The sequence below is a fragment of the Rhipicephalus microplus genome, chromosome 5 (assembly GCF_043290135.1).
Source record: "Rhipicephalus microplus isolate Deutch F79 chromosome 5, USDA_Rmic, whole genome shotgun sequence".
Classification (NCBI taxonomy): domain Eukaryota; kingdom Metazoa; phylum Arthropoda; class Arachnida; order Ixodida; family Ixodidae; genus Rhipicephalus; species Rhipicephalus microplus.
The window spans coordinates 4,327,336-4,341,950 of record NC_134704.1 but is presented as its reverse complement, the minus strand read 5'-3'; the positions used below and the strand labels follow the sequence as shown (position 1 = coordinate 4,341,950).

Genomic DNA, 14,615 nt, shown 5'->3' with positions numbered 1-14,615 from the left:
ACTTGCCCGTTCGAGCTGCTCTGTCCCTCAATATGGCCACCGGACAACGGCGGCGCTTCTCGTTTTAAACACTGTGATTGGCCAAGTTTTGAAAAACTGCGTTCAAACACTGTGTATTTTTTTTCACGACTTCAGCATAAGTTAATTTCATGTTGAGTTGTAGCTAATTACATTTATGCAAATACTTTGTCGAGACTGCGGTGTAAATAGGAAAGGAGACACGACGCGACGGCCGTGGTGGTATATGGGAGGTATAAAAAATAAAACGTTTTATTACAGATGTATGTGTACCAAAACCTCTTTAGTTAGCCACTGCCCGAACGCGCTTCACCAAGGAGCGTTGCTAGCGAGCGTAGCGAAAACATGCAAGAATAAGCCACTTTGCTTGGGTCACTGATCGAGATCACGCCCGCCATCTCGAAGGCAATGTTTCGTGGACAGAAAGGTTTTGGCAAAGACTGCTGCGCCGCGCTAGGTTGGCTAGAATGCACCCTAGCCGCGCGGCGCACGCATGTTCCCCTCTTCAAGGACACAGCGACGCTGTACAAGCACAGAGATGAGCGCACCCGAGTCATTGTCGAGGCCGCGTAGATGGCAGACGCGAACAGGTGCCTTGCATTAGAAAGCCCTCCGTGGCTCTGTCCGAGAAGGAACTCAGGTTTCTCGAAGGTTTCGGTGCGCGCAGGTAGTTATAATATCTTGACCTTTCTGTTTCGTTTTCTTATAAATTTTTTTTTGCGGTTTTCTGTGCTTTTGTTTTTTTTGTCTTTGTTTTTCTTTTACTCATGTTCTGCTCTTTGTGCCATATGGTTTTTATCACATGGTTACTGTCTCCTCTATATATTTTCGTGCTCTGCGCAATAAAGCTCAGTTGGAAGTTAGCGCTCGTGTCTTTCGTGTCCTTCTTGTCTCTGTGTCGTCGTTTTGTTTACGCGCTATAACTATCGGCACGCATGGAGGAAGGAAAAATATAGGAGAGGCCATGACGTCATAAGCGTGAAGCCGCTGCATGGATAAATGGATGGATGGATATGGCTGTACCCTTTAGATCGGGTATGGCTAGCGCCACCAAGCCGTAATACTTAATGAACTCAAAATTATATTTATTTTTTTTTCCTTAAAAAGTGAGTTTGAGGATTCGTACTTTGCAGTGAAGAGTTTAATTTTCACTCGTGCCTTGACTTTAGCCACCAATCAGATAACCTCCTTCTAGTTAAGTCTACTTGCTTAAAGTCTATTTTGCCCTCCCGGTCCCTAAACCCCAATGCTTTGAAAAACTCTGCGCCATCATCCTAAACTATAGGGTGAAGCCCTTTACAGAACATTATCAAGTGTTCGGCAGTTTCTTCTTCCTCTCCACACGCACTGTATACTGTGTCTACCCCTTCGTATTTGGCCCGATATGTCTTGGTTCGCAGTACTCCCGTCCTTGCCTCAAACAGTAGAGAACTACCCCGAGTATTATCATAGATCCTTTCCTTGGCAATTTCCTGCTTAAAAGTTCGATAAATCTCTAGTGCGGACTTCTTAATCATGCGCATTTTCCACATGTCAGTCTCCGTTTCCTTCACTTTCTTCTTAACCGATAGTTCTTTTTGGTTTGGCCACCTGCTGTTTTCTAAGTATTTACCAGTCAACTTCCTGGTTCGCTTCCTCCATTTTGTATTGACATTCTTCATGTACAAGTAGCTGAAAACCTTCCTAGCCCAACGCTCCTCCTTCATTTCTCTCAATCGCTTCTCAAATTTTATCTTGCTGCTAACTTCCCTGCCCTCAAATGATGTCCATCCCATATCACCTTGTACTCCCAGATTTGGTCTATTTCCGTGAGCTCCTAAAGCAAGCCTACATATTCCACGTTGCTTAATTTCTAATCTTGCTTGAACCTCTGATCTCATGCACGAGACCGCATTGCCGAACGTCAGCCCAGGAACCATGACCCCTTTCCATATTCCTCTCACAACATCATACCTATTGTAACTCCACAGTGCCCTATTTTTCATCACTGCTGCATTCCTGTTACCTTTAGTCGTCACGTATATTTCGTGTTCCCTCAGATACTCGGTCCCATTGCTTATCCATACACCCAGATATTTGCATTTATCTGTTATCTCTAGCGTGACGTCCTGTATCCTAAGCTCACTACCTTCGTTGTCATTGAAAATCATGACTGCTGATTTTTCCTTACTGAATCTAAAATCTAACCTATCTCCATCATTACCGCAGATGTCCATCAATCTCTGCAAATCTTTCTTGTTGTTGGCCATTAGCACTATATCATCTGCGTACATTAATGCTGGTAGTGCCTGATCAATAAGTTTTCCTTGTTTGACTAAAGAGAGATTGAAGCCCAGCCCACTTCCCTCTAATTTTGCCTCTAATCCTTGTAGGTACATCATGAATAATAAGGGTGACAGAGGGCACCCCTGCCTAAGCCCCCGTTTTACCTCTGCAGGCTTGGATACCCGTTTTTCCCACTTTATAACTACTTTGTTACCTTTATAGATACCCTTTAAAAGATTAGTGACTACATGTTCCACGCCTAGTGTGTCCAGTATTCCCCACAATTCCTCTTGAACCACGCTATCGTACGCTCCCTTGATATCCAAGAATGCTAGCCACAGGGGCCTGTGTTCCTTTTCTGCTATTTCGATGCACTGCGTCAGTGAGAACAGATTGTCTTCCAACCTCCTGTGTTTCCGAAACCCATTCTGCAGTTCCCCCAGCACCCCCTCATCTTCTATACATGCCTGCAGTCTTTCCTTTATAATCTGCATCGCCAGCCTGTAGACCACTGATGCCACTGTTATAGGACGGTAGTTGTTTATGTCAGCTTTGTCCCCTTTTCGTTTATAGATCATGCTCATCCTGCTAAGTTTCCATCCATCGGGAAGTTCACCATCGATTATTATTGTGCTCACTGCCTCTCTCAAAGCCTGCTTAGACTTCGGACCTAATGTCTTTATCAGCCTAATTGGAATGCCATCTGGGCCTGTTGATGTACTACTACGAACCCTTTTCTCAGCCCTTTCCCACTCTTGTTGTGAAAATAGAGTCATTGCACCACTTGATTCGTCCTTGTCTATTGTGGTGCATAAAGTACTTCTTTGTTGAAATTTTTTTGTCACCCTTGTCCTTATATATTCAATAGCTTCGCCCCCTTCTAGCCTAGCACCTTGGGCTGTAGTTATAAAACTCTGCTCTAAGCTCGTCTCATTTCTTAGGGAGTTTAGATGGTTCCAAAATTTCGCAGCTGCCTTTCTATCTTTTTCATGTACTTCTGCCAGCCACTGAGCTCCCTTTCTTCTTATCTTTTCATTGATCCGAAGGGATTTTTTTTTATTCACATACTGCAGCCCATTAAGGGCTATGGCAGGAGTGGGTGAAAAAAAAAACAGAGCAGAGAATTACAAAAGTACCACTTCTGGAAACACACTACAAAATAACACACGAACAAAATACAATATACATGGCAATTCCATTCAGTACAAAAATAAACATCCAATGAATGGGCACTGCGGGGCGTACATATTAATAGAACAAAGCAAGGAACTATTGGTTAGATACGACTTCTAAGAGAAGGCAGGAATTGATTTATCGGTGCACTCCTAATCTCACCCGGCAGTAAATTCCATTGTTATATGGTTCTAGGAAAAAAGCTAAATTTGAATAGATTGGTGTGTGCGTGAAAAGGGGCGAGGTTTAGGGCATGATTATTTCGAGTAACGGTTGGCATAGCATACGTAAGATAGCTGTTATCGGAGAGATGGTTAACTGAGTGAACGATGGCATGCAAGAATTTGAGCGACTCGATATCTCGTCGAGTAGAGAGTGAGGTTAGATTTAAAGTGGTAATGGCGGATGTAGGCTAAAAATGGTGGTCATAGCGTCGACAAATGAAACGGATTGCTTTTTTTTTTGCACAGATTCAATTTGTTTTATTTCTCTTTTTTTGTACGGACACCAAACGATAGAGGCATAATCAAGAACTGGACGAATTAGTGTTTTGTACATTAGTAATTTAGTCTCATATGGGGAAGTTCTGAGGGTACGTCTTAGGTAGCCTAGTTTTTTAAGAGATTTGGTGCAGACTGAATTGATATGTTTAGACCAGGAGAGGTTAGTGGTGAAAATCACGCCAAGGTATCTATAGTCTGAAACCCTTTGGAGCATTAGGTCATTGAAAGAGTAGTTGAAAACGGAAGTCTACGTTTTGGTAGTAAACGACATCGAGACAGTTTTACGGAAATTGATATTCATTTGCCATGTGTCACACCAAGAGCAAAAGGCACTAAACGAATCATTGAGAAGATAGTGATCTTTAACGGAGTTAATGGTGTTATATAGAACGCAGTCATCGGCGTACAGACGTAATTTACAGGTAATAGATTGTGGTAAGTCATTAATAAAAATCAAAAATAATAAAGGACCAAGAGCGGATCCTTGCGGTACCCCTGATGTGACTTTGATTAGAGATGAATTGCCAGAGTTAAAGCTAACGTATTGGGAGCGATTGAACAGAAAATTGGCAATTAGGTTTACTAGACTGGAATTTTTTAGGATGGCTTCGAGTTTTTTGAGCAACTTAGAATGCGAAACAGTGTCGAAAGCTTTTGCGAAATCAATGAATATTACGTCGACCTGGTGGCCGCAGTCAAGACTTGCAGAAATGTCATGGGTAAATTCTGTCAATTGGGTTAAAGTGCTGAATCCCCTACGAAAGCCATGCTGCAGATTAGATAAGACGTTGTTAGTCTCAAGAAAGTCGATTATATGTTTATAAATGATGTGCTCCAACAGCTTGCCGGAATGTGGTGTCAGCGAGATGGGACGATAGTTTGGAAAAAGCTGCTTATCGCCAGACTTATAAATCGGCCGAACCTTGGCCAGTTTCCAGGCACTAGGAAAAACACCCGAGGATAAACATTTCTGAAATATGATGGTAAGGTAACGAGATGTCCATAACGCATACCGAATTAAAAAAGAGTTTGGAATACCATTGGGACCGTCTCCCTTTTTTGCATCTAGATTCAGAACAAGATTCAACACACCAGCATGACTGATAGTTACATCAGTAATTGAGCCTATGTCGGAAGGGGAGTTAAAGGCAGGGGCAACATGATTATCGACGGAAAATACAGAGTGGAAGTAAGTATTAAACGCATGGGAGATTTTCTGGTCATCAGTAATAGTTTCACCGTTAGTCAAGAATGAGGAGGAAGAGCAGCTACTAGGCAGAACTGATGTCCAGAATTTGCGAGGATTATTTTTGAGTAAAGAGTGCAATTGTGCGCCGAAGAAAAAATCCTTAGCAGAAGCCATCATTTCGGCAAGCTGTTTTCTAGCTTTCAGGAACTCATTCGTGCTATTAGGTATATCAAGGTTCATTCTACGCCTCAGCCTGCGTACACGACGAGATAGGTGAAGAATATCTCTATTCATCCAAGGAAGTTTTTTATTCGTTTTTTTAGTTTTTATTGGAACAAAGCGATGAATGCACGATTTTACAATGTTTTCAAAGTATGACACAAGAGTATCTACGTCACAGTTGCTGCTCATGAATTCGAACAGAGAAAAAGCATCAGCAAGGCCATCCAAGATCGAAGTATCGTTAGCACGATTAAAATCCGGGAATGTTGTGAACGAATACAAGGTTTTAAACACAGGATAAGACAGGGTCACGATGACCGCCTTATGATCCGATAAACCTTCGGTAGTTTCACATATAAATCCAGCTTCCGCAATGTTAGAGCTTACAAACACTAGGTCGAGAAGTGCGTCCAGTCGAGTTGCATCACTAACCAACTGCACCAAGTCATGCGACAACGAAAAATTGATTAGCTCTCGGCCGAGGCCAGGTTCTCGACCGAAAGGTGTCAGAGAAGGCCAATGAATTCCGGGTGCATTGAAATCACCCATACAGATAATATTAGATGAACCAATATTGTGGTTATAAATATAACTATTGAGATTGCGTATATGATCGACGGAGGTGCCAGGTGGGCGGTAGCAGACACCAACCATGAGATTATCCTTGTTTAAGTAAAGCTTGCACCACACCGATTCAACATCTAGAGGAACAGGCAAAACAGAGAACGTCAAGTCCGACCGAAAGAGTAAAACAACTCCCCCGCCTTTGCCGCTCCGTCGATCACAACGAACTAGGGCGTACCCGGGTGGAGTTATCTCAAAGTCGTAAACGCCTTCATGTAGCCAAGATTCAGTTACACCTACTATGTGCGGGGAAAACGTGGATACCAGAGAGACAAAGCTAGAAAATTTATTCAGTAGACTTCTTGCATTGACATTCAAAATTATTAGGTCATTACATGGATATTGGGGTAGTCAGGGAGGAGATGAAGATTCAGCGTTGGGAGCAGGGTGACGTGAAGACCTACGAGAGGGTACTTTAACAAGCGTGTTAAAGTTGCATCTAAGGTATACTGAATGTCATCAATAAAAAGTTTATTGAAGCGCGCGCTGTCACGAAATGAAGCAGCCCTTCATTCCATCACAGGATGCAGCCCTTCTACAGCTTAGAAAGGTTTCCCATTTTCTTTCAACATCATCTGTCGGTTCACCCCGCTGCTTAGCATGTCTGTGTTCCCGAGAGGCTTCCTGACATTTTGCTATGGTTCTCTTAACTTCCTCATCCCACCAACTTTTGGGTTTGTGTCTTCTTTTCCGGGGTGACTTGTTACGCATCTTAGCAAGCTCTAGCTCAAAGAGTCTAATTAGATTCGTGTATGTTCACACTGTCTTATTATCCTCCGCGATTACTTTCTCAATTTGTTTAGAGGCTATTTCAATTTGCCTTTCTGAATAAAAACTTTCCTGTAGTTGCTCATCTTGTCTCCTTCCCACTTTCACTGCTCTTCCAAAACTTAGCTTGATATGTTTGTGATCACTACCCAGACTTCTGGAGCCACCTTCATCTATGTGCATTCCCCTGAGCTTATCATACATCCTATGTGACATCAGTGCATAATATATCGTCGACTGCAGCCTTCCTACCTCCCATGTTATTTGCCCTTCACACTTCTCGGTACTGTTGCAAATGATCAAATCAAGCCTTTCACACATATCCATGATCATTTTGCCTGTCGGGTTGGTATACCCATCTATATCTTCTATGTGCGCATTCATGTCTCCTAGTATAATTATCTCGCACTCTCTTCCTAACTCCTGAATGTCCTTTGATATACACTCTACCATTGCCTGGTTTTCCTCTCTGGCCTTTGCTCCCGTCCACAAGTATACGAAACCAAGGAGTGTCATTTGACCTGCCACTTTCCCTTTTAGCCATAAATGTTCCTTGCACTCCTGCTTGACCCTTTGCCAGTCTGTACTTTTATGAATGAATGCCCCAATACCACCCCCCTTTCTGCTGCCTTCTGTTCTATTACAATATTCCGACGCGTAGTCCGGATTGTTCGGAGGTTGTTCCATGTCCCCGAGATGTGTTTCTACAAAACCGTATACCATCGGCCTCTCTTCCCTTAGCTGTTCTTCTATCTCTTCCCACTTCAGCCTGTTCCTACCACCCTGCATGTTAATATACCCTATGTCTGCATGGGCTCGGCGCTCGTGGCTACGTCTATGTATGCCCCGCACTCTACCTATCTTAGACATTGGTGCCATTTTGGAATCGTATCTGTCCATAACACCTGTCGAAGAGTCTCCCTGGTTGTTTTCCTCGTTACTAGCTATCCTGCAAACACCCGCACACCCGCAAACACCCGCACTTCCTCCTAGCGGAGAAGCAGATAAACACTTCGCGATTTCCGGCGACGAGCCGCCGCAGCGGCCTTGGAAGCAGTTCTCTGCCGCCAGCGAGTCAATCCACGAGTGCTGCTTCTTTTGCGTGTTTTTAAAAGAAAAGCTGTGCGATGCCCAGCTGTATACTCGGCGCGAATCGCGTGCACCGCCGGATGTACCTGGTGCCACTTTTCACGCATGTTGGCAAGGTTCCTTCTGGCGTTGCATAAGTGGTTGCCAGACTTGAAGAGTGGTTGTTGCCAGACTGCCGCTAAATGTAGTTGACAAATTTTCTCTTGTAGTTGTGGCTTCTCCGTAAGAGTTTGGTGCTATCCGCGGTGCATTTCGCGAGTGCATGAGCGACACTGGTCGTTTTAATTAACGGCATGAACCGCCCATTACAGAAGTCGAGGCGCGTTCTCTTGCTGTGTGCGCAGCTGTGCGATTAAGACATCGCGTCTCAGTATTGGGGATTACGGGGAAAACTGAATAGAGTCGCAGGAGGTGATGCGCTGCCCCCCTCCCCCTTATTTTTGTTTTTTTTCCTCTCTCAGCTGATCCTGTCGCGTCGACCGCGCGCTACGACGGGATACGCTACAACTACAGAAGAAAACGTTTCCGCCAAATTTAGCGGCAGTCTGGCAACAACCACCCCAAAGTCTGGCAACAAATTTATGCAACGCCAAAAGGAATCTTGCCCGCATGTTTGCTTCACTGTTGATGGAATTTGCATGCGGAGCTCTCAGCTGTACGCACCGTTAATTCTTATTCATTGTGTCAACTGAGAACACACGCGAACTTTCGTTTTTACTGTTGTAAGCATCGTGTCGCGTTTGTAGAAGTTGTGTCGTTCCTACGGAAGGGCAATAAACTTTTCTTGTTACCGGACTAAGTGTGTATGCAGCGTACGGTGTGCGCTCGCTGCGTGTTAGTTGTGTGCGCACTGGATCCTACACACTTAACGTGCACGATCACGTATACAATGCAGCTGTGCCTTCTTACCGACGTGAAGTACGTCAAGTACTAGGCTGGCGTTGCACGGAATAGCTACGAAGCAAGCTCTCAAAATCGTGCATTGCCACACTGACACCTTTCACTTTCACTTTTATTCCTTAAAGACCCCACCAGGGGGTATTACATAAGGGGTGGGTTACAATATATACAACAGGTTGAACACTTTATTATATGGTATAATGTGATGTGATCGCTTCAATGAAGGCAGTAGGGCTTGAGTTAGCGATTTCTTGCGTAAGGTCGTTCCAGTCCTTGGCTGCTCGAGAGAAAAAAAAAAAGATGCAACGGTGACTGTGCGAGCTTGAGGACGGGCAACGTTTAAGGGGTGACCAATACGATAGGATATGCGTGATGGTGGCAAAATATATATGGTGCTTGGTTTAGCGCGCTGTGGTAGAATTTATGAAATAATGATAAACTAGCAATGTGGCGTCGATTAGAAAGTGTTTGTAAACCGGATTCCGATTTCAAGGATGTTACGCTGATATCGTATGAAAAGGCGGAATGAATGAAACGAATGGCACGATTCTGAAAAGCCTCAAGGGCGTTCGTGAGGAATATCTGGCGAGGATCCCAAATGGCTGATGCGTATTCTAACGTACATCCTGATGTCCCCAACGCCAATGAGTTTGCCCATGACCGTGCGCGAGGTATCGCTCACCGCGGCGGTCCCGGCGGATTCGCAGGCGGAAACGCCGGAAGATACAGGGACTCGCTACTCACTTTCCACGAGATCATGACTCATTATCATCTATCTCGGAGGACTTTTCCACTTCCTCATCCTAAACTTACGTGACCGCAATCATCGGCCTACAGGATGCTCCAAACGGGGTCTTTCCCTTCGCGTGGCAGGTTCAGCCATTTTTCGCCCAACATCGAGCCGCATTGTCCGGACTGCGGTGAGGCGTATTGCTCATTACCTCATATGCTCTGGCAATGTCCTGCGTTATGTGACGCAGAGTTCAACAAAGAAGAGGACTGGGAGGAAGCCCTTAACAGCGGCGACCTCTTGGTTCAACTTCGGGCTGTCCAGAGGGCCTGCGAGAGGGCGGAGGGCCACGGTCTTCCGGTCCCTACGTGGGAGCGGCCCGTGACTGCTACGGATTCCCCCTAAATGGGGCCGTTACAACGCAGTTCCTCAGGACCTGAATAAAGTTCTTTGTCTTTCTGTCTGTCTGTCTGTCTGTCTGTCTGTCTGTCTGTCTGTCTGTCTGTCTGTCTGTCTGTCTGTCTGTCTGTCTGTCTGTCTGTATTAGTGTTTTGTAAGCTAGTAACTTGACATGCTGTGGAGCGCTTTGTAAATGACGTCGTAAAAACCCAAATGTTTTGTTGGATATACACGAGCAAAGAACTGTTAATTAGTCCGTATATCAGGAAATATGGCTAAGAGAGAGAGAGAGAAAAAAAAAAGGCCTTAAGGCAAGCAGCACGCGTAAGGCACTGCCGGGTGAGTGCGAATACGATGATGCAGAGGCTGAATGATTTTCATTCCGACACGTACCGGTGATTTCTGTGCCGTTGCACAAAAACACTCCATGAAGTATTTCAGCACGTTGCGCTTGGGCCTGCCATGCACAAACAGTCTGGGAAAGGTGTGCTTGCAACATTTTACTGCATCCAAACCATACAATACGTGTTAAGTTAACGCCGGGACTATATAAGCGAAACAGCGCTGAGAGCACGCCAAGGAGCGTCTGCCGGTTTGTTTGCCCCATAAGTTTGACGTCACTTCCGCCACACTTCTCGCAATGCATTGGGATAGGATAGGGCCTCTCCTTATTTTGTCTTGCTCCATGGACGCACAAGCCACCCACACACAGAAACGGCTGCTGCGCCGCACGGAAGTGACGTCATGCGTTATTCAGTTAAGCGCTTTGTTTGAATAGTCGGGAGTGTCTAGCGGTACGTCTAGACATAACGATAAAAGCCGTTAAAATTACGTCCAAATGAAGAAGTGAGCCAAAATGTTAGTTAGGTTTAGCGTGAAAACAATACAAAATCGGCTTGTTTGTCATCTCAAACTGAGCGGCAGCTGTGGCATAGTTGGCTAAAGCAACACATCAACTGGTGAGGTCGGTGGTTCAAGTCCCATTGCAGTTATCGATACTTTCTCTTTTTTCTGTTTACACATGTATTGCTTTAACATTTGCACCTCCTCATCAGCCCAACTTGCTGCTGGTGGTGGTCCCGTCCACAGGCCCTTTAATATTGGATCTTCGATGACTCTTGCAGGATTAACTATATTTATTATGATAAAGTGTTTTGCGAATTATTGCTCTTAATCTGCGAGACGAAAAACGACACAAAAAACTCAAATGCAGCTGGCTGCATTGGTTTCTCCGGCACACGTGTCAGGAATGTTGATTTCCCCGGTTTATCAAAGTTTAGCTGACCGAAAGGCGCACTGCAACATAGTCTCGGGAAACTTTTTTTATGTCGCTCAGTGTACCATCACCTGGCGAGGTAACCGGCATGCCGCTTCAAAATACGTGCCACCGCAATGGTCTAGGCAATCAGCACTTGATGAACGATGCCCAAGGGGAAGTGCCGACGGCGTTAGCCCATCTAACTACAAAACAGCTTGTCTGCCTAGCTGAATAACACGCACGGCCTGTGACAGCACGGGATCATTTACGTAGCAACGGATGAGAACGGCCGTACGTGTTGGCACTTAACAAAAAGCCGGCAATGCAGTAGCTTTGGCCTTTGGAGATCACAGGCTTCGTAAGAACACTACAATAAAGTTGTTTCCATCCTTCGTAAGAACACTTCGCAGACGCACTGTGGTTTCATGCATGTGCGTCCGGTCAGTCACACGTGAACTGTGCAAAAGCATTTATTTCATTGTCGACCTTGCCCTTTGTGACAAGGAAAACCCGGCAGCAAGGACACTTTCACCTTTGACAACAACACGCTTGGCATTGCAATCTAGAAAATGCAGTACGTCCAACAACAATAGTCCGCACTTCATACTGAGAAACTTCATGGCGCACACTCAGATGAAGATGCGGCGCGGTGGACGGCCGCGCTAGCTCCAACCTCCAGGTTCAATTAGGCATCCAGCAATCACATGAAGCAGCGACGACACAGGGTCTCCGGTCCTCCTTGGCGGCGGCCTAGGCCATGGCCACGATTTTGTCTGAGTTTTCAAATGGTGCCTTTGTCAGATAGGAAGGAGCCGCAGCGCGAAAGCGTTTTGTCCCAGAATCACACTTAACTCATCAACCCATCATCATTATATGTCTGTCTCGGCCCTGCCTACCCCCCCCCCCCCGTGTGGGAGGTTTCGGACAGACGGCCATGGCAAGGAGGCCACCGTTCGGCGCCAGGCGCCAAACAGACGCGGCCTGCCTCCCGGCGTAATATACAAGCCAGGGAGGCCCGACAAAGGGACTACCCTTCGGCAAAGCAACTTCGGTCGCGACACACAAAGTAAACGTACCCTGGCAAGGTGGGCTACCGCAGTGCGTGGGGTGCGCTGCGGTCATGGCCCGTCTCCTGACCGCTAGGGCCCAGCGAGACTCCACACAGGGGCTACCCTTCGGCACGGTGGCTCTCGACACCGCACGCAAAGCGGACGTACCCAAACACGCGGCAGCGGGGCAGCCCTTGGCCGCGGTAGCTTCAGTCACAACCAAAGTGCCCGTGCCCTCACACTGTCGCGCGGCTGAGAGCCTGCCCCTCAGGACGGATGGGCCATCGCTCGGCGCTTTGCGGTCACGGCCCGTCTCCTCACCACTAGGGCGCAGTGAGACACAATCCGTCCTGTGGGGTCTACGGGACTACAATTTGGTGCAGAGACCAATGCCGCTGCACGCAAACCAAACGTACTCAGGGAAACCGGCACAGCTGAAAGCCGGCTTAGTCCTTGTCGAGGAAGGGAGCCACCCTCCGCCTCGACGAGTAGAGTCGCCGAGCCTGCAGAAGGGGCCAACACGAACCTTGCGGGTAAAGCCCGGCAAGGCAACAGGATCACCTTGGCACATGCAAAGCTCAGGTGAACAACCATACAAACACACATCGCAGGCAGCCGCAGCGCCCATGCCCCCCCCCCCCTCCATGTATTTAAAATACTTGTTATATGTGTTTAATTAACAAATATAGGTTGATTGACTTGCCAAACGCATGCTTATGTAAAATATTTGTAGGTTTAACGCATTATACCTTAATAATATAAACATTTAAGTAGCTTCCGATAATAATTTTTAAACTGCCGTAACTTTCGTGCGGCACAGGAGCCACTTCTGTCTGCGTGGCGCAGGAGACGCTGCTTATAAATTTATAACTGTTAGATAAAAAACAAAATACAACAACCAGATTGAAAGACGCAAGGACAAGTGTATTGATGCAGAATGTGAGTGAACAGTGAACAACAAAAAAGAATGGCAGGTATACCTCAATGAAGTACACACTAAATAATAAATCATTAATAAAATGAGCAATTGCAGACAATAAGTTGAGGTTCATGTACGCATGAGAAATTAGTACTGCACATATTAAGAAGCTGCGACAAACGAAATAGGTGTACCTACATTAACTTAATAAAAAGGGAAGAGCAATGAGTAAAATTAGAGCAATAGCTGGATGCAAACTTTGATTTCTTAGTGCCCCTGTTTGCAAGGAGACTCTGCAAAAATAAAATCAAAATCCCAACAGGACCCCCCCCCTCCCCGCCCCCTACCAGTGACGCAGGCTGTCCCACTACCCTTCCACGTACGACTTAAGCTTCACATACTGGTCTTCAAAAAACTTTGTCGCTGCTCTTCTGTGCGAGAAGCATCGGCAACGGATAAACCATTGAGGGGGTAAACGGGCCAAATTAGAGGGGAGTCGACTTGGTTTCAGCCTCTCTTTTGCCAAGCAAAGAAAACACATTGAACAGTCATTAGCAGCATTGATTTATGTTAATGATATAGTATTAATAGCCAACAACAAGGAAGATATCTGCAGGGATTTATAGACATCTGTGGTAATCAGGGAGATAGGTTAAGTGTTAAATGTAATATTCAGCAGGGAAAAATCAGCAATCATGATTATTAGTGATAACAAAGGCAGTGAACATAAGATACAAGAAGTCATGCAATAAATAGTGGATAAATACAAATATTTGGGCGTATGGATAAATAACGAGGCTGAGTACCTAAGGGAGCACAAAAGATACGTAATGACTAAAGGTAATGGGAATGCAGTTGTAATTAAAAATAGGCCACTGTGTAGCATGACGTTGTGAGAGGGATTTGAAAAGGTGTCATGGTCCCTGGTTTCACGTTCGGCAACATGGTCTTGTGCATGAAATCAGAAGTTCAAGCAAGATTAGAAATTAAAGAACGTGGCATAGGTAGACTTGCTTTAGGAGCACACGGGAATACCCCGAATCAGGGGTACAAGGAGACAAGGTATGGACATGGTTTAAGTGTAGGGAAGATAGCAGCAAGATAGAATTTGAGGAGCGATCGAGAAAAATAGGCGAGGAGCGTTGGGCTTTTCAGTTACTTGTACATGAAGAGTGCCGATACGAAATGGAGGAAGCGAACTCGAAAATTGTCCAGCAAGTATTTATAAAACAGCCGAATACCAAGCCAAAAGGGAACATCGGTTAAGAAGAAGGTGAAGGAAACAAAGAGGCACATGTGGAAGATGGGAATGATTACGAAATCATCACTGGAGACCTATGAACCTTTTAAGCAGGAAATTGCAAGTGAAAAGATCTACGATATTTCTCAGGGTAGTGATCTGCTCTTCGAGGCTAGACCAGGAGTAATGCGGACCAAGTTGTACCGAGCAAAATACGAAGGCACAGACACGCGTCATGTAGAGCGTGAGGAGAGGAGAAGGAAACGACT

General features: G+C 45.6%; 1 protein-coding gene across 1 annotated transcript in view; it reads right to left on the bottom strand.

Annotated features, from left to right (window-relative positions):
* LOC119175104 (akirin-2) overlaps positions 1–187 on the bottom strand; it is a 60,998-nt gene extending 60,811 nt beyond the window's left edge. The window contains exon 1 of the mRNA XM_037426337.2: positions 7–187. The gene's annotated coding sequence lies outside the window, so the exon portion shown is untranslated. The remainder of the gene's footprint in view (positions 1–6) is intronic.
* Positions 188–14,615: the final 14,428 nt, after the last annotated feature.